Source organism: Rattus norvegicus, chromosome 11, assembly GCF_036323735.1.
Source record: "Rattus norvegicus strain BN/NHsdMcwi chromosome 11, GRCr8, whole genome shotgun sequence".
Taxonomy (NCBI): Eukaryota; Metazoa; Chordata; class Mammalia; order Rodentia; family Muridae; genus Rattus; species Rattus norvegicus.
This window is the reverse complement of record NC_086029.1, coordinates 14,778,943-14,799,575: the sequence shown is the minus strand read 5'-3', so window position 1 is coordinate 14,799,575 and position 20,633 is coordinate 14,778,943. Positions and strand designations below refer to the sequence as shown.

The window sequence follows — 20,633 nt, the reverse complement described above, 5'->3', positions numbered from 1 at the left end:
TATCTATGGTTCAAAAGTCTTTGAAAATATGATGAAGCCTGGTAATAAAGTTCAATGACAGAGTCCTGGCATGATACCTGCAATGTAATGGATTTAAACTGCTAAATCAATCAATCAATCAATCAATCAATCAATCAAGTTCATGTACAAAATATTTTTACTTATATCTCAGAAACTAGGGAATTTAGGTAACACTCATTATATCTGAGACTACAATCCTGCTTGATAGGCATTCAGTATCCATGAAATATGAATCACATCACAAGAATTATCAGTATGATAGTCAGGAATACCAGGGTCTTTGTAATTTATGCTGAACCTCTCCCCCAAGGCAGTTTTCTGTTATTTAAACCACAGTTCCACTTTCTTAAGTACATTCTTGGGAAAAGAAAGGGCATCTTGATTTTAAAACTGTAAATACTGGCAGAAATTCACTGAAACCAAAGTTAGCAGTCTCCCCATTCATCACCTTTTCATGGAGCTGCTAGGAACATGAGATGGAGAATTGATTGCATGGTACCACGACGCTAAGGGTTCAGCCTCGAACCTAAGCATGTACACAAAGAGAACCACGATTTTCTATCACTCACTGTTCCAAATGAGCAGAAGCTCATTTCTTCTTAACCAGAAATACTGGAGCCTTATAATCAATATACTCCTCTCATTAGCCAGTTGCTTCCTGCCATCATGTTTCCACCACGCCCGCGTATCGTCAAATCATCCTCTTAGCAAGACTTCTCGCATGTAATACCAAAGTATTGGTATCTAAAATGTTTTTGTCCCTTGTACTTCACTGTCTCTTTTTATTCAGGAAAAACTACAAAAGTCCGATATTTTACATAAAATACAACAATGGATTTATATTCCCATTACAGATAGACACACACACACACACACACACACACACACACACACAAAACCATTAATCATTATATAAAATTTTTAAGATCTGTTCTCAGACACCTTCTGCTTTTATTCCCAAAGTGACTCCCTCCTATCCTAAAGCACCTTATTATATATTTGCATGGTGTTGTTTTTAGGGTCCTTCTGTACACCAAAATCCTTTGGTGCTCAAATTCCTTATATATGATGGTCAAGTAATCTCATAAAATTTACGTGTATTACTCCTATATGCTTTGAATCATCTAGAGGTTAAATATAAGACCCAGAACAGTGCTACTATTTACTAATGTAAATACTTGTTCTGCTGTATGGCCTAAGGAATGGAGAAGCAGAATTCTGTATTCACACATTGAAGACGTAATATCTTTATTGATTATTTTCAACCCCAGGAAACAAAACCCATAGATCTAGATTCTGCAGATATAGAGTACTCCTGAGTATAAATTAAACTGCAGCATTTCTGCATTTGTAAAAGTGGATATTTCAGCTAGATTAGAGTTTAAATCACTACTGTTCATCAGTTAACTCTCTACTGTATTTGGGATAGCTTCATGTTAAGTTCCTGGCATACAATTTCAGTACCTTAATGCCACTATTTCCTGAAGACCCCACTGACTTCACACTCTCATAGCTAAGCAAATCTTCCACCCAATAGTCACTTGATGATCTCATTTGCTCCAGAGCTACTTGTGTGAGGCTCATATGTGACAAAATTCACAGTGATCTTTCATGGAGATGCTAGGAACATGAGATGGAGAATTGATTGTGTGGTACCCACGGCGCTAAGGGTTCAACTTCGAACCTAAGCATCTACACAAAGAGAACCACAATTTTCTACCTTGAAAAACCTTAACGATGTAAAGAAGCAAATTCATGAGTATCTTCCTGTCAAACTGTTTTTATTTGATTTAGAACCTTCCAGAGTAAAAATATTAAGAAAATAAGAGAAAATTATTTGAGTACTCTTGATTCAAATTGATGAGAATTCTTTTCATAATTAGAAAATAAAGTTTTCCAATACAATATGGTTAGTGTTTAAAGAAGGTGATTTATGTAACAGTGCACAGATAGTGTAAGTGTTTCAAATCAACAGCAAACAAATTAAGGTATCATACATAAGCATTGAAATGATATATGAAGATGGCTGTGAAAAATGTATGAAGGCATATTATGTATTAGATATGCAGCACATAATATTTCAGCAATAGAACTAGATGGCACAGATCCCATTAATAAGGATAAAAAGCACAATTCAGAGCTGTTAATATCTCTAAAGCAGCAAATCAGTAAGACGTCAAACTTTGATTTAAACACTATCAGTCTGATTACTGAGCCTAGTCTCATTCTGCCATCACGTGCCTACCATGCTAAAGTGTATAATGTAACCAATAAGAATTATAATAAAACCCAAATGCTGTTTTTATTTTTAAACAGTGGAATTTATGCTAATTTGTCTTACTTAAAAAAGGGAGGGGTATGAATGAAAAGTACAAATTAAATAACATTACAGGCATATTCTATTTAACAGAATAATGAGGCATTTTATTATTTCTAATATCTCTGGGTATAGAACTCCTCCTTGTAAGATGATATATTTAGATTGGGTTGACACTTAATGGAACATATATGAGTAAAATTAATTATGGTCTATATACCTTAAGACTAAGAAAATCATGAATTTTACTGCAGTCACAGGTTATATAGATTCCCTTTCAGGAATAATAAATTCTGGAGGAAAAACATGTCATAGTTATAGGAACATTTCTTTTCAAAAGAAATGGGAAATATTTGAGGAGTAAATGTGTTTCCATATATTTCTCATACTGCAAACCATTTCCAAATTTCCACATATGCTTGCCAAGAACAATGATAATTAATGTTTCATTGAATTCTTTGAGAAATGCTGAATTCCAGAACTGGTTAGGACCATATTTGAACATATATTATGCTAGAGTCAAAACACAGAATATTTTATATTTTTGACTATTTAGTTTAGAAAAATACTCAAGTGGAGTACAGATGCAAGTTACATTTGGTTAAAAAATAACCTATGATACTTACACGTTGCTCTTTCAGGTACATACACAAACATATACACACATACACACATGGACACAGACACATGGGCTGTGCCCATTTTGGATACTTTTTAAAACTGTCCAGTTTGTTTTTACTTTTTTCATTAGTCATTCTATTCGTTTACGTTTCAAATGGCATCTCCCTTTCCAGTTCCCCTCCATGTACTCCTACCCCATCCCACCCCACTCACTCCTCCCCTTTTCCTCTGAGAGGGTGCTTCTACACACATTCTGCCTCACCCCTCTAGCATTCCCCCACCCTGGAGCATCAAGCCTTCACAGACCCAAGGGCCTCCTCTCCCATTGATCCCAGATAAGGCCATCCTCTGCTGCATATGTATCTGAAGCCATGGATCCCTCCATGAATACTCTTTGGTTGGTGTTTAGTCCCTGGGAGCTCTGGGTGGTCTGCTTAGTTGACTTCACAACTAAAAAAAGCACTAAATTGTTTGTTCAATTACATTTTATTAATATTGTTCAATATTTCAAACTTCATTTTTCTCTTTGGTATGACATATGTGTATAATCAATTAAGAGAAAGAGAATACATAATTTATATAGGCATAAAATATTTCTAAAATGACTTTGGTATGATGTAGGAACATTGAAGGGATACTGAATGTATGATTGCATAATAAACAATGAACATTAAACATTTTAAAAATCAGTTTTATCAAATTATGTAAAGCCTATATCTCTTCAGGTTAGTATGCTCCAGTATTATTTGTTATTTTATTTCTTTTTTTTTATTATTTTTTTTATTAACCTGAGTATTTCTTATATACATTTCAAGTGTTATTCCCTTTCCCGGTTTCCGGGCAAACATCCCCCTCCCCCCTCCCCTTCCTTATGGGTGTCCCCCTCCCAACCCTCCCCCCATTGCCGCCCTCCCCCCATAGTCTAGTTCACTGGGGGTTCAGTCTTAGCAGGTCCCAGGGCTTCCCCTTCCACTGGTGCTCTTCCTAGGATATTCATTGCTACCTATGGGGTCAGAGTCCAGGATCAGTCCATGTATAGTATTTAGGTAGTGGCTTAGTCCCTGGAAGCTCTGGTTGCTTGACATTGTTGTACTTTTGGGGTCTCGAGCCCCTTCAAGCTCTTCCAGTTCTTTCTCTGATTCCTTCAACGGGGGTCCTATTCTCAGTTCAGTGGTTTGCTGCTGGCATTTGCCTCTGTATTTGCTGTATTCTGGCTGTGTCTCTCAGGAGCGATCTACATCCGGCTCCTGTCCGTCTGCACTTCTTTGCTTCATCCATCTTGTCCAATTGGGTGGCTGTATATGTATGGGCCACCTGTGGGGCAGGCTCTGAATGGGTGTTCCTTCAGTCTCTGTTTTAATCTTTGCCTCTCCCTTCCCAGCCAAGGGTATTCTTTTTCCTCATTTAAAGAAGGAGTGAAGCATTCACATTTTGATCATCCGTCTTGAGTTTCATTTGTTCTAGGGATCTAGGGTAATTCAAGCATTTGGGCTAATAGCCACTTATCAATGAGTGCATACCATGTATGTCTTTCTGTGATTGGGTTAGCTCACTCAGGATGATATTTTCCAGTTCCAACCATTTGCCTACGAATTTCATAAACTCGTTGTTTTTGATAGCTGAGTAATATTCCATTGTGTAGATGTACCACATTTTCTGTATCCATTCCTCTGTTGAAGGGCATCTGGGTTCTTTCCATTTTCTGGCTATTATAAATAAGGCTGCGATGAACATAGTGGAGCACGTGTCTCTTTTATATGTTGAGGCATCTTTTGGGTATATGCCCAAGAGAGGTATAGCTGGATCCTCAGGCAGTTCAATGTCCAATTTTCTGAGGAACCTCCAGACTGATTTCCAGAATGGTTTTACCAGTCTGCAATCCCACCAACAATGGAGGAGTGTTCCTCTTTCTCCACATCCTCGCCAGCATCTGCTGTCACCTGAGTTTTTGATCTTAGCCATTCTCACTGGTGTGAGGTGAAATCTCAGGGTTGTTTTGATTTGCATTTCCCTTATGACTAAAGATGTTGAACATTTCTTTAGGTGTTTCTCAGCCATTCGGCATTCCTCAGCTGTGAATTCTTTGTTTAGCTCTGAACCCCATTTTTAATAGGGTTATTTGTTTCCCTGCGGTCTAACTTCTTGAGTTCTTTGTATATTTTGGATATAAGGCCTCTATCTGTTGTAGGATTGGTAAAGATTTTTCCCAATCTGTTGGTTGCCGTTTTGTCCTAACCACAGTGTCCTTTGCCTTACAGAAGCTTTGCAGTTTTATGAGATCCCATTTGTCGATTCTTGATCTTAGAGCATAAGCCATTGGTGTTTTGTTCAGGAAATTTTTTCCAGTGCCCATGTGTTCCAGATGCTTCCCTAGTTTTTCTTCTATTAGTTTGAGTGTGTCTGGTTTGATGTGGAGGTCCTTGATCCACTTGGACTTAAGCTTTGTACAGGGTGATAAGCATGGATCGATCTGCATTCTTCTACATGTTGCCCTCCAGTTGAATCAGCACCAATTGCTGAAAATGCTATCTTTTTTCCATTGGATGGTTTTGGCTCCTTTGTCAAAAATCAAGTGACCATAGGTGTGTGGGTTCATTTCTGGGTCTTCAATTCTATTCCATTGGTCTATCTGTCTGTCTCTGTACCAATACCATGCAGTTTTTATCACTATTGCTCTGTAATACTGCTTGAGTTCAGGGATAGTGATTCCCCCTGAAGTCCTTTTATTGTTGAGGATAGCTTTAGCTATCCTGGGTTTTTTGTTATTCCAGATGAATTTGCAAATTGTTCTGTCTAACTCTTTGAAGAATTGGATTGGTATTTTGATGGGGATTGCATTGAATCTGTAGATTGCTTTTGGTAAAATGGCCATTTTTACTAAATTAATCCTGCCAATCCATGAGCATGGGAGATCTTTCCATCTTCTGAGGTCTTCTTCAATTTTTTTCCTCAGTGTCTTGAAGTTCTTATTGTACAGATCTTTTACTTGCTTGGTTAAAATCACACCGAGGTACTTTATATTATTTGGGTCTATTATGAAGGGTGTCGTTTCCCTAATTTCTTTCTCGGCTTGTTTCTCTTTTGTATAGAGGAAGGCAACTGATTTATTTGAGTTAATTTTATACCCAGCCACTTTGCTGAAGTTGTTTATCAGCTTTAGTAGTTCTCTGGTGGAACTTTTGGGATCACTTAAATATACTATCATGTCGTCTGCAAATAGTGATATTTTGACTTCTTCTTTTCCGATCTGTATCCCCTTGATCTCCTTTTGTTGTCTGATTGCTCTGGCTAGAACTTCAAGAACTATATTGAATAAGTAGGGAGAGATTGGGCAGCCTTGTCTAGTCCCTGATTTTAGTGGGATTGCTTCAAGTTTCTCTCCATTTAGTTTAATGTTAGCAACTGGTTTGCTGTATATGGCTTTTACTATGTTTAGGTATGGGCCTTGAATTCCTATTCTTTCCAGGACTTTTATCATGAAGGGGTGTTGAATTTTGTCAAATGCTTTCTCAGCATCTAATGAAATGATCATGTGGTTCTGTTCTTTCAGTTTGTTTATATAATGGATCACGTTGATGGTTTTCCATATATTAAACCATCCCTGCATGCCTGGGATGAAGCCTACTTGATCATGGTGGATGATTGTTTTGATGTGCTCTTGAATTCGGTTTGCCAGAATTTTATTGAGTATTTTTGCATCGATATTCATAAGGGAAATTGGTCTGAAGTTCTCTTTCTTTGTTGTGTCTTTGTGTGGTTAGGTATAAGAGTAATTGTGGCTTCGTAGAAGGAATTCGGTAGTGCTCCATCTGCTTCAATTTTGTGGAATAGTTTGGATAATATTGGTATGAAGTCTTCTATGAAGGTTTGATAGAATTCTGCACTAAACCCGTCTGGACCTGGGCTCTTTTTGGTTGGGAGACCTTTAATGACTGCTTCTATTTCCTTAGGAGTTATGGGGTTGTTTAACTGGTTTATCTGTTCCTGATTTAACTTTGATACCTGGTATCTGTCTAGGAAATTGTCCATTTCCTGAAGATTTTCAAGTTTTGTTGAATATAGGTTTTTATAGTAAGATCTGATGATTTTTTGAATTTCCTCTGAATCTGTAGTTATGTCTCCCTTTTCATTTCTGATTTTGTTAATTTGGACGCACTCTCTGTGTCCTCTCGTTAGTCTGGCTAAGGGTTTATCTATCTTGTTGATTTTCTCAAAGAACCAACTTTTGCTTCTGTTGATTCTTTCTATGGTCCTTTTTGTTTCTACTTGGTTGATTTCAGCTCTGAGTTTGATTATTTCCTGCCTTCTACTCCTCCTGGGTGTATTTGCTTCTTTTTGTTCAGAGCTTTTAGGTGTGCTGTCAAGCTGCTGATATATGCTCTTTCCTGTTTCTTTCTGCAGGCACTCAGCGCTATGAGTTTTCCTCTTAGCATTGCTTTCATTGTGTCCCATAAGTTTGGGTATGTTGTATCTTCATTTTCATTAAATTCTAAAAAGTTTTTAATTTCTTTCTTTATTTCTTCCTTGACCAGGTTATCATTGAGTAGAGCATTGTTCAATTTCCACGTATATGTGGGCATTCTTCCCTTATTGTTATTGAAGACCAGTTTTAGGCTGTGGTGGTCCAATAGCACACATGGGATTATTTCTATCTTTCTGTACCTGTTGAGGCCCGTTTTTTGACCAATTATATGGTCAATTTTGGAGAAAGTACCATGAGGAGCTGAGAAGAAGATATATCCTTTTGCTTTAGGATAGAATGTTCTATAAATATCCGTTAAGTCCATTTGGCTCATGACTTCTCTTAGTCTGTCGACATCACTGTTTAATTTCTGTTTCCATGATCTGTCCATTAATGAGAGTGGTGTGTTGAAATCTCCCACTATTATTGTGTGATGTGCAATGTGTGCTTTGAGCTTTAGTAAGGTTTCTTTTACGTATGTAGGTGCTCTTGTATTTGGGGCATAGATATTTAGGATTGAGAGTTCATCTTGGTGGATTTTTCCTTTGATGAATATGAAGTGTCCTTCCTTATCTTTTTTGATGACTTTTAGTTGGAAATTGATTTTATTTGATATTAGAATGGCTACTCCAGCTTGCTTCTTCTGACCATTTGCTTGGAGAGTTGTTTTCCAGCCTTTCACTCTGAGGTAGTGTCTGTCTTTGTCTCTGAGGTGTGTTTCCTGTAGGCAGCAGAATGCAGGGTCCTCGTTGTGTATCCAGTTTGTTAATCTATGTCTTTTTATTGGGGAGTTGAGGCCATTGATATTGAGAGATATTAAGGAATAGTGATTATTGCTTCCCGTTATATTCATATTTGGATGTGAGGTTATGTTTGTATGCTTTCATTCTCTTTGTTTTGTTGCCAAGACGATTAGTTTCTTGCTTCTTCTAGGGTATAGCTTGCCTCCTTATGTTGGGCTTTACCATTTATTATCCTTTGTAGTGCTGGATTTGTGGAAAGATATTGTGTAAATTTGGTTTTGTCATGGAATATCTTGGTTTCTCCATCAATGTTAATTGAGAGTTTTGCTGGATACAGTAACCTGGGCTGGCATTTGTGTTCTCTTAGGGTTTGTATGACATCAGTCCAGGATCTTCTGGCCTTCATAGTTTCTGGCGAGAAGTTTGGTGTGATTCTGATAGGTCTCCCTTTATATGTTACTTGACCTTTTTCCCTTACTGCTTTTAATATTCTTTCTTTATTTTGTGCGTTTGGTGTTTTGACAATTATGTGACGGGAGGTGTTTCTTTTCTGGTCCAATCTATTTGGAGTTCTGTAGGCTTCTTGTATGCCTATGGGTATCTCTTTTTTTAGGTTAGGGAAGTTTTCTTCTATGATTTTGTTGAAAATATTTACTGGTCCTTTGAGCTGGGAGTCTTCACTCTCTTCTATACCTATTATCCTTAGGTTTGATCTTCTCATTGAGTCCTGGATTTCCTGTATGTTTTGGACCAGTAGCTTTTTCCGCTTTACATTATCTTTGACAGTTGAGTCAATGATTTCTATGGAATCTTCTGCTCCTGAGATTCTCTCTTCCATCTCTTGTATTCTGTTGGTGAAGCTTGTATCTACAGCTCCTTGTCTCTTCTTTTGGTTTTCTATATCCAGGGTTGTTTCCATGTGTTCTTTCTTGATTGCTTCTATTTCCATTTTTAATTCCTTCAACTGTTTGATTGTGTTTTCCTGGAATTCTTTCAGGGATTTTTGTGTCTCCTCTCTATGGGCTTCTACTTGTTTATTTATGTTTTCCTGGAATTCTTTCAGGGATTTTTGTGTCTCCTCTCTATGGGCTTCTACTTGTTTATTTATGTTTTCCTGGAATTCTTTCAGGGATTTTTGCGATTCTTTCAGGCATTTTTGCGATTCCTCTCTGTAGGTTTCTACTTGTTCTCTAAGGGATTTCTTCATGTCTTTCTTGAAGTCCTCCAGCATCATGATCAAAAATGATTTTGGAACTAGATCTTGCTTTCCTGGTGTGTTTGGATATTCCATGTTTGTTTTGATGGGAGAATTGGGCTCCGATTGTGCCATGTAGTCTTGGTTTCTGTTGCTTGGGTTCCTGCGCTTGCCTCTCGCCATCAGATTATCTCTAGTGTTACTTTGTTCTGCTATTTCTGACAGTGGCTAGACTGTCCTATAAGCCTGTGTGTCAGGAGTGCTGTAGACCTGTTTTCATCTCTTTCAGTCAGTTATGGGGACATAGTGTTCTGCTTTCCGGCGTGTGGTTTTTTCCTCTCTACAGGTCTTCAGGTGTTCCTGTGGGCCTGTGTCTCGAGTTCACCAGGCAGCTTTCTTGCAGCAGAAAAGTTGGTCTTACCTGTGGTCCTGAGGCTCAAGTTCGCTCGTGGGGTGCTACCCACGGGCTCTCTGCAGCGGCAGCAACCAGGAAGACCTGTGCTGCCGTTTCCGGGAGCTTCAGTGCACCAGGGTTCCAGATGGTCTTTGGCTTTTTCCTCTGGCGTCCGAGATGTGTGTGCAGAGAGCAGTCTCTTCTGGTTTCCCAGGCTTGTCTGCCTCTCTGAATGTTCAGCTCTCCCTCCCACGGGATTTGGTTGCAGAGAACTGTTTATCCGGTCTGTTTCCTTCTGGTTCTGGTGGTGTCTCAGGCACAGGGGTCCTGCCGCTCCTGGGCCCTCCCCCACGGGAGCCCAGAGGCCTTATACAGTTTCCTCTTGGGCCAGGGATGTGGGCAGGGGTGAGCAGTGTTGGTGGTCTCTTCCGCTCTGCAGCCTCAGGAGTGCCCACCTGACCAGGCGGTTGGGTCTCTCTCTCACAGGGTCTTTTCCCTTTTAAAAATTTTCTCACTAATTAATATTTAGGCCACCATATTTGAGAAAAAATACACAAGGCCCTATCAACTCTTATTAAACTGCATTGAAAGTGAATTTTCATAATTCTACTGATATCCTAGCCTATAGTATTGTGTGCAAGATTTTACTTTTCTCTATGCTTGACAAACAGAAAACATCTTTATTATTTAATTTTATGATTAAATACTCAATTTTGCCATTACTATAATGTCAACTTTGCTGTTGTCACAAGTACACTTAGCAAGGTGAGGTGTCATAAAATGATTATATTTCCAGTGAATCATCGGATTCTTTTTTTTTTTCTTTTTTTCGGAGCTGGGGACCGAACCCAGGGCCTTGTGTTTGCTAGGCAAGCGCTCTACCACTGAGTTAAATCCCCAACCCGAATCATCGGATTCTTGTCTATGAATTAAAGTTTCATTTTTGTATTGCCTCGACTCATAAAAGTAAAACACATAATTTCTCAGATCTACATTCTGGTAGTATTTAATATGCTCAGGGAAAATTTCCAAACCTACTTGCCCCATTTATTCCTGCCCCTTAATTACTCATGGCCTGAACACCGAAAGTTTTGATACCTAATATTTTCAGCACTAATGAAGGGCATCATGTAGGGATGTATGTCTTAAATATCAATCATAACATCAGTGAACTGGGTTCTTATTTATGGTAAACAATGTGGCCTGGAGTAGGAGGATGTTAAGGAAGACAATTTCCATATCTCATTGCATACTTTATATTCATAAGATGTTTTCCAAAAAAGTATTTGATTCAGTTCTTCATGCTAACTAAAAATGTATAATATTCATACATATAATGGAAGAATGGAAGTTTTGAATATAGCATTGTCTATATGGAATCAGTATCTCCAGTATAGCAAATTTTATTTGCTTATTTAGAAATTAATTTTCATAATTCTTTCACTTAAGAGACTGCTGGTTTGTGTATGTTTATATATTTTGCTATACACAATAAACTAACTAACATATGTAAAAATGTTTTGATATTTTGACGTTCTTGCCACAACTGTGGTCTTATATACCAGGGCCTTAAGAATGAGAAACCAGGACTGGAGAGATGGCTCAGTGGTCAAGAGCACTGACTGCTCTTCCAGAGGTCCTGAGTTCAACTCCCCACAACCACATGGTGAATCACAATCATCTGTAATAACCAGGGGGTGTCTAAAGTGATAATTAAATACTCCATTATTCTAAAGCCAGAAAGCATTCAATAACTAATGCATATAAGGCCAGGGTACATCAGTTTGGAAGAGTTCATGTTGGCCAAAGTTTAAATAACTTAAGAAAATTATATATTAATTAATATTAATGAATAATAGAAATGAGAAATAAAGTGGGAATAGTAAGATTAGAATCAATGTGAAAATATATTTTAAATCAATAATGAATCAAAACACATGCCAATGAAGATAACATGAGAGAGAACACACACTTCTATCAAGTATTAATTCAAAGTGTATTTATTACGTCATACCAATCTTCTCTCAATATTTCATATGATAAGAACCATGCTCTTTGGGGTTGGGGATTCAGCTCAGTGGTAGAGCGCTTGCCTAGTGAGCACAAGGCCCTGGGTTCGGTCCCCAGCTCCGAAAAAAAAAAAAAGAAAAAAAAAAAGAACCATGCAAAAAACTGGCTATGGTAAATTAAGTTAGAACCATGCAATCAAGCAAAAACTAGGTTGAGATAAAATATTCGCGCAAAATTTAAGTTTTACAGGGCAGATTATGAATTAGCAACAAATGGAAGAGTTATGTAAAGCAAAGATCTGATTAACAATTATCTATTTGTGAACCTTAATATCAATTGTGAGCCAGACCTCTACTCAGTGTCTGGTGATTTGATATTAGCAAGGGCACTGCAATGGGTGGGTTGAAGGAAGAGTTGAGGAGCTGTGAAGATAAAATGGGTCTGTGGCTATGCCTGGGATACGTTGTTCTGATTGCTGATAGAAATTAAACAAATATGTAAGGAATGAAATGTTAACATTAAAATCTACTCAATATGTAGAAAAAAGAATTTCTTAAAGATAGGATCTGCAAAAAGAAAAATAAGGAGGCAGGAAGGAAGAGGAAAAAGGGAGAAGGGCAAGGGAAAAGGGGAGAAAGGGAAGGGGAAAAAGAAGGGGAAGGGAAAGAAAAAAGTAGATGATGAGAGGACCCAGACCACTGTGGTTAGTACCATCTCTAGGAAGGTGGGACTCTTGATTTTAACATCTTTCCAGAGTATTCTAAAAGAAAAACAACTAGTGCTACATATATTGGATATGGTAGTATCTACATTAAAGTATTTAGGTTTGATTATATACTCACACGAATATGATTTAGTCCATAAATTAGACATGCATTAGTTGATGCTGCCAGTACATATGCAAATTATTTTCAAACAATTCATGCAGAAACCCAACACATTTAGAGAATCTATATATAAAAATACAAACTAAAAATAATAAAGACATACATATATATGTATACACACACACACACACACACACACACACATATATGTATCCTTGCAAATGGAAAATAGGTGCACTGTTGCTGAAAAATATCCCCATGTTATGTGCCATGTTTGAAAATATTTACATATGTACATAATTCGATATAATTACATATTATTTATGTAATACACTGAAATTCATATAAGTAGAGATATTGAACACTAATGTACTAATATAGTCTCACCTAATAATTACATACAATAATATATTTATAAAACAGCAGCCATGCCATTCATTAAAGACTCTCTCCAGGAGCTCTACCTCAAAAGCAAGTTTTGGGTTAGGCTTTATGTTGGGTGATCACCATAGGTTAAGAGTGCTGCTGAGTCAGTAAAGGTAGAGACTTCTTGGAGAACAAGGGAATCCAGGACTAATGGTGAGTGTTTTTATTTGTTACCAGACTTAAACCTCAAGCAATTTTATATGACACATAATAATAAAAAGCAAGCATAAGAGAAGTCTCTTGAAATTTGAATGTCTCTACTCTTGCAATGAATTGCTTTGTGCTCTTAGTGTATTGCCTTATGCTGATGATGAGTCCTTTTGTCTTGTTAATGACTGTGGTTACATAATACAAAAGCCAAAGGATTTGTTTGGGTATGCTTCACCCATACATTCTGTTTGGATGTTGTTCTTTAGCTATGGTCCACATAAAAGTACATGGGCACTGGAGAAAATTTCCTGAAGAAAACACCAATGGCTTATGCTCTAAGATCAAGAGTCAACCATTGGGATCTCATAAAACTGCAAAGCTTCTGTAAGGCAAAGGACACTGTTGTTAGGACAAAACAGCAACCAACAGATTGGGAAAAGATCTTTACCAATCCTACAACTGATAGAGTGCTTATATCCAAAATACACAAAGAACTCAAGAAGCTAGACTGCAGGGAGACATATAACCCTATTAAAATGGGGTTCTGAGCTAAACAAAGAATTCACAGCTGAGGAGTGCTGGATGGCTGAGAAACACCTAAAGAAATGTTCAACATCTTTAGTCATAAGGGAAATGCAAACCAAAACAACCCTTAGATTTCACCTCACACCAGTGAGAATGACTAAGATCAAAAACTCAGGTGACAGCAGATGCTGGCGAGGATGTGGAGAAAGAGGAACACTACTCCATTGTTGGTGGGATTGGAGACTGGTACAACCATTCTGGAAATCAGTCTGGAGGTTCCTCAGAAAATTGGACATTGAACTACCTGAGGACCCAGCTATACCTCTCTTGGGCATACACCCAAAAGATGCCCCAACATATAACAAGGACACGTGCTCCACTATGTTCATAGCAGTCTTATTTGTAATAAGCTTATTTATATAAGCTGGAAAGAACCCAGATGCCCTTCAACAGAGGAATGGATAAAGAAAATGTGGCATATCTACACAATGGAATATTACTCAGCTATCAAAAACAATGACTTTATGAAATTCATAGGCAAATGGATGGAACTGGAAAATATCATCCTGAGTGATGTAACCCAATCACAGAAAAACAAACATGGTATGCACTCATTGATAAGTGAATATTAGCCCAATTGCTCGAATTACTGTAGATGCACAGAACACATGAAACTCAAGAAGGATGATCAAAATGTGAATGCTTCACTCCTTCTTTAAAAGGGGAACAAGAATACCTTTGGGAGGGAATAGGGAGGCAAAGTTTAGAACAGAGGCAGAAGGAACACCCATTCAGAGCCTCCCCCACATGTGGCTCATACATATATAGCCACCAAACCAGATAAGATGGATGAAGCAAAGAAGTGCAGGCAGACAGGAGCCGGATGTAGATCGCTCCTGAGAGACACAGCCAGAATACAGCAAATACATAGGCGAATGTCAGCAGCAAACCACTGAACTGAGAACAGGACCCCCGTTGAAGGAATCTTAGGAGTGAAAGAGCTTGAAGGGGCTTGAGACCCCATATGAACAACAATGCCAACCAACGAGACTAAGCCACTCCCTAAAGACTATACATGGACTGACCCTGGACTCTGACCTCATGGGTAGCAATGAATATCCTAGTAAGATCACCAGTGGAAGGGGAAGCCCTTGGTCCTGCTATGACTGAACCCCCAGTGAACGTGATTGTTGGGGGGATGGTGTTAATGGGGTGAGGATGGGGAGGGGAACACCCATCGAGAAGGGAAGGGGGAAGGGCTAGGGGGGATGTTGGCCCAGAAACCAGGAAAGGGAATAATAATCGAAATGTAAATAAGAAATACCTAAGTTAATAAAGATAAAAAATAATAAAAAAATAAAATTGCACAAGGACAGAAAAAAAGTAAGATAAAATAACATTTTCTTATGTGGTTATTTTCTAAAATTCACTGTCTCGAGATTCTTCTGGAACATGACAATTGTTTGGGTTTTCTACAATTAAGATTGAATAATATTCTTTTATGCTCAGGTATATATAACAGTTTTTTGTAATTTAGACTCAAAATATTGTCTTCAATAATGGCCATACTTATATCTAAATTGTAACCGAAGGTGTATTTCCGGACCTTCACTAAAATTGATATCTCTAGTCTATTTGATAGCAGCCATTATAACTATTGTGAAATAAAAGCTCCATGGGATTTGCACTTGAAGAGAGTTTCATATATCTGTTGGATATTTTTATGTTTAAATTGGTTGATATTACTCATATACTTTGCCGCTTTAAACTGGGGCTTATTTCTTTTATTACATATTTTATTTATATTTCAAATGTTATCCCCTTTTCTGCCTTACTTTTAAATTGTAACTGGTAATTAAAGATTTTGGAGATTGGTCTTCGAAGGGAGTCGCACGTAATTTGCCTATGAGATTTTTTTTCCTGTGCACAAGTGAGTTTGTTTTAAATGTGTTGATCATATTTTTTGTTTGCTGTACAAGAGGTTTTTAGTGAATTTGATTGAGCTAGAGCTCTGAACAGATAAATACGGAGACATTGTTCTTCTGTTTATGGCTGTAGGAACCACTGACGGAACATAGTGTTTGTTCTTCTTTTGCCTTTATCTGTCACACACAGCGGAAATCTCCATGTGCACTGTTTCCATTGCAGGGCCCATCATGAAAGGCAGATGCTTCCCACTGTTTCCCTTCTGAGTCTTAGTCCAGCCCCAGCATTGGTCTGTCTTTGAGGCCTTCTTGCTATTTCCCAATGCCTAGCAGTTTCTAAGATGTCCTGCTGGCTTTCATTCTCTCAGTGATTCCTTCTCTACAGTTATAGTCCAACAAAGGGTATTGGTGTGCTGGTGAGCTTCCTGTTATCTAGGCATTTAATTGTCAGCCAAGTTTACTGCTGGAAAGTGAAAGGGCAAGGCAAGCTGGCCTCGGTGCTTGCATCAGAAACAGTGCAAATGCGAGGCCAGGGTAATTCTTTTTGAAGGTTGAAGCACTTTGAGAGATGATTTCACTTGGTGCACTTTTAGGCTTATTTTAGCACTAGTACACCATCTGTCCTTGGAATATTTGAAAATATGCATGCCCTATTGATATTATGCAATTTGTTTTCTCTGTTAAATATATGCTAAGTGATAACACTTTGAATACATGTCATGCAAGATAAACAGTTTTAATTTTGTATTGGAATGATTCAATCAATGTTGCTAACCTGAAAATAAACTTTTTAGTTTACAACACATGGCTCATATAATTAATTATGGAAGAGAATTCTGACTGTTCACAACACCTTCAATAGTCAGCACACAGGTTACTTCAATTAGTTGAACTGAGACAGAGAATTCATTTCGAAAGGATGCTGAGGACTTACTACACAATTTGCCATGGTTTTAGAGTCTAAATGTTTAAAATCAAAGTCCAAGAGTGCAGGGATCCTCAGAAGTTATTAAAAAACCTTTGCATCTTTCCACTCATCTGCGGTTACTTCTGACACTGCGAAGAGGTTTTTTGACTTCTAATACAAAAGTCATAGTTTTATTTATTGGTCTTTCTTCCTAGTGTGTTGCAATGGATATGACCATGCTATAAGAACATCTATCCTTAGATTAAACACCTATCTAACCTGACATGAACCTAACATAACTTAACTAACCTAACCTCACCTCATCTCCCCTCACCTAATCTAACCTCACCTGACACGAACCTAACCTAACCTAACCTAACCTAACCTAACCTAATCTAACCTAACCTAACCTAACCTAACCTAACCAACCTAACATTACCTACACATATAAAACTGGCAAACACTATTACCAAATAAAGTTAGATTTAAGTTATGTTGGGATATGAAGTGAGGAAACATTATTTAGTCTATGCACATCTTGTGTGTAACTCCCAAATGTTCATAAATACCACTTACAAGTGTTGTCAACTTTTAACCAATTTCAGTATCATCTCCAAATATTGATTTACATGGTATCAACTGAAATAACCAAGTAGCATATGGCTGAGGTTTGAGGACAATTTCTTTTAATCTCTTGTTCTTGACTTCAATAGATCTATTGCTTTTCTTCTCAATACCGCACTAGGACAGACATAGGTTATGACAATCCCGCTCTTCTAGAGAGAAAATAGAAGGAATAAAGGGCTTATTTTCCCAAGCAATCCAAACTCCAGCAGAGGGCAATTGTATTGGCTCAAAGTCCTAGAATGATCCTCTGTGAGTCCAATTGTTTAAGCCCGTGAGCCCTTGGGAGTCTGGTCAAGCATTCTAGTTTAACCCTACCAGTGCGCAGAGACCTGATCAGCCAAGTTACAGTTTATGTCTTCACCAAATTTGCCCTCACACTACTCTGTAGTAAAATCCTTCTCATTTTAGTGCAAGTATAACTATTATTACATATGTATTATGAAGCAGTTAAGTTCCCATGGACAAAAGCTCTCTCATATGCACTTTTTCTGTTTCACATTTAAATAGTATCAATGTTAAATTGAGTATTAACAGTCAACTGTAGCACAACATATGAATCAGTGAACTTTGATTACTCAGCAGCTTTTAACTGAAAGAATTCATGGTTTTGCTTACAATTTTTAATTAATATTTTGATATTATTATAACAAAAACAGTGCAATATTTCTTAAATATCACATTGATCATTGTGGATTACTTGAATGCTTTCTTTATATTTTAACATCCTTTTAAAAATCCCCATGACTCTTGTTGTATTTCTGTTCTGGTTACCATCAAATTGTTGTATGAAAAAAGCAATCATTGAAAAGAAATCATTTCATGGACAAGAAGGAATAACTAAGGTCATATGAATAATGAAAGAAATTACTCAAATACAAACTACTTTTCTTGTAATTGACTTCAAACTCTGTAACACCTCTTTCTTTGGACATAGAGATTTACCCATTTCACAGTCATGTAGCTGAGATTGTTAAAAGTAAAAGATTTATAAGAAAGTGTGAAAAAAGGATCTCCTTTTGAAAATGAGAATACCTAATATCCCTGCACCTCTGTGGGTCTGTTTATTCTTAGAGGTCCTGTAAAGCATAGAGTCAATGTCCTTCGTAAAGCACAAATGAGTCAATAAGACAAAAAAAGACTGGAAGGTGAGGGAGAATAAATTCAGTCAGTAAAATTATTGTTTGCCAAAGTCTATATTTTTTTTAAAAGTATAGTAAATCAGGATGGAAACTTCAAGAAATTTGATTGGTAAGCATCCTTATAACTTTTACATATTTGACTTGGAAATGAATGAATGTTGTCTCAAAGCATATAATTAATTATCCCTGGTTATTTTACACTGTGGCTAATTTAGATGTTACTCTCTCAGGCAGACAAGGAGAAACTTGATTTATTTAGTCTGGTGTCCTATTCTCATTTGGAAAGAAATGGTTTGACACCTCCTGACTGACACTTAACAAGTTGCAGCTTGTCTCTGGAAAACAGGGAAGCTATAGTAAAGAAGCCCATCACGTTGGAAGAGATGTATTAAAGAAAGCCTGGGAGGGAAACAGAGCTGGTGGGCAGATCAGTGCTTTCAGAATAATATTAAACAGTATGCCTCGTGTACCCATCACTGTTTGTTTGCTTTTAGTGCAATTTTCTTTTCTTTTCCCTTTATTTTGAGGCAGGTTCTCCATAAATAGGTGATGATCTTTATCTGAACATGGTTTTAATATATAAATAAATCAAACACACTCCTAAAATATGTTTGTAAATAAATAGGGACAAAGCATGATTTAAAACTCTACTAGGATGTGTGCAGTTTCTTAGATGACTCTGAAGTTTAAAAACAGATTATGGAAAATACTATGATAGCATTTTGTTTATAACATCTGGTTCTATTAGGCTGCCCATAAGTACCACTGTTTATTTTAACTGGGGTGAAGTTCTCTGCTATAGTCTCTTTCACATTAACTATAGATCGAGTTCATCCAATTGCCACAGTCAGTGTTGGAAAGATCAGTGCAATACTCAATGTTGGGATGTAATTACTGGGGAAGTTAGGATGGATGGCAAAATTAATTGTTTGTATTGCCTAATGTATCCACATTTATTTTTTCCTGATGCATTCATTTATATGCCAGAAGGCAAAATTCACTTGCCCTAGGCACCCAAGTCACTATCATGAGTTGGTGTTAGAGAAAGATTAAAAAATTCACAACTATGACTCTTGAAATTCTAAACCAAATCAATTCAAAGGGGTCCCTTGGTGGTAAACCATTTCTATTTTGGAAATGTGTGCTTCCTCACACTGTTTCTGAGATAAAATTATTCTGGTCTTAGGGATAGTGTTTATCGTGTCAAATGAAAGAATAAGAGAGAGTCAGGGTCAGTGAAACTTAAGGAATTCAGAGAATCCCTAAATTTAAAGAAAAACCTCGTTTCTATAAATTCTTATTTTCCTCTTTTTTTCTTTTCCTTTTCTTACTTCTTTATGTGTGTAGCCTATCTGTGTTTTCTTTTTAATTTTTAAAAATTTATAAAATTATAAAAATTTTCAGTTGTTAAAATTGGATGTATTTTCTACATTGTAGATGATTAGATTGTTATAAGCTACTTCTATGATGTATCAAAAGAGAATACCTAATGGCTATTGGTTGCTTTTTTATAAAAAAGAAATCTTTCAATACTTTTAGCACTTCAGCTATAGCAGTAAATCAGCCAGTGTATTAGAAGTTTACAATGTTCCTTGAGAAAGGTGAAATTTATTATTAGCTTTTATAAACTCCATTATTTTCACGAAGTGCTATTAAATAATTTTACAAGATTTTTTCACCTTCCTGTGTTGTGGTGAACGATGTAATTCTTTTTATATTCAAGATAGAAAAAAGAAAGTCAAGGTGAGGTCAAAGCAAGAGCACTTTGCTTACACAATATTACAGGAGAAAGCCATGAGCACTAGAAATTTTTATAAATAATGCAAGCTTATATGATGTGGATCTAGTTTTCTACTATTGTGAATATCATATTATAATTAAAGGATGGCTTTTGTGAGTCTACCAGATCCAATACTAAAAGTCCCTTAAGTATTTAAATTATCATGTGCTAGATCCAGTATTAAATGCCTTTCACGGGGTTACTTATCCCACAGAGCAATACTATACGATTTATTTATTCATTTCACAGAAAACCTCAAGGCCCAGAGAATTCATGTGTTATAATTATAGAAAAATACCACAAAGTGGTAATTTGGAGCCTTTGTTTCACTGGCGTCATATGGTAATACATCAGAGTTACATATGCTTGGCTATCACCTTCCCCTCACTGAGACATTCAAAACATATGGCCAGGCAGTATGTGTTTTAACACATGATCTTTGTGTGTTGTGATCTAAGAACTACTGCCAGTGACAGGGACTAGGAGATCCTGGGAGACACAAAGAATGAGATGGCTTTCATTCCCTGGCTCAGCATCATGTCACCATCAGAACATGACTTCAGA

At 37.1% G+C, this 20,633-nt stretch overlaps 1 protein-coding gene across 6 annotated transcripts in view; it reads left to right on the top strand.

Annotated features, from left to right (window-relative positions):
- Positions 1-20,633, top strand: part of Epha3 (Eph receptor A3) — a 335,681-nt gene that overhangs the window by 121,146 nt on the left and 193,902 nt on the right. The gene's annotated exons all lie outside the window — the stretch shown is intronic.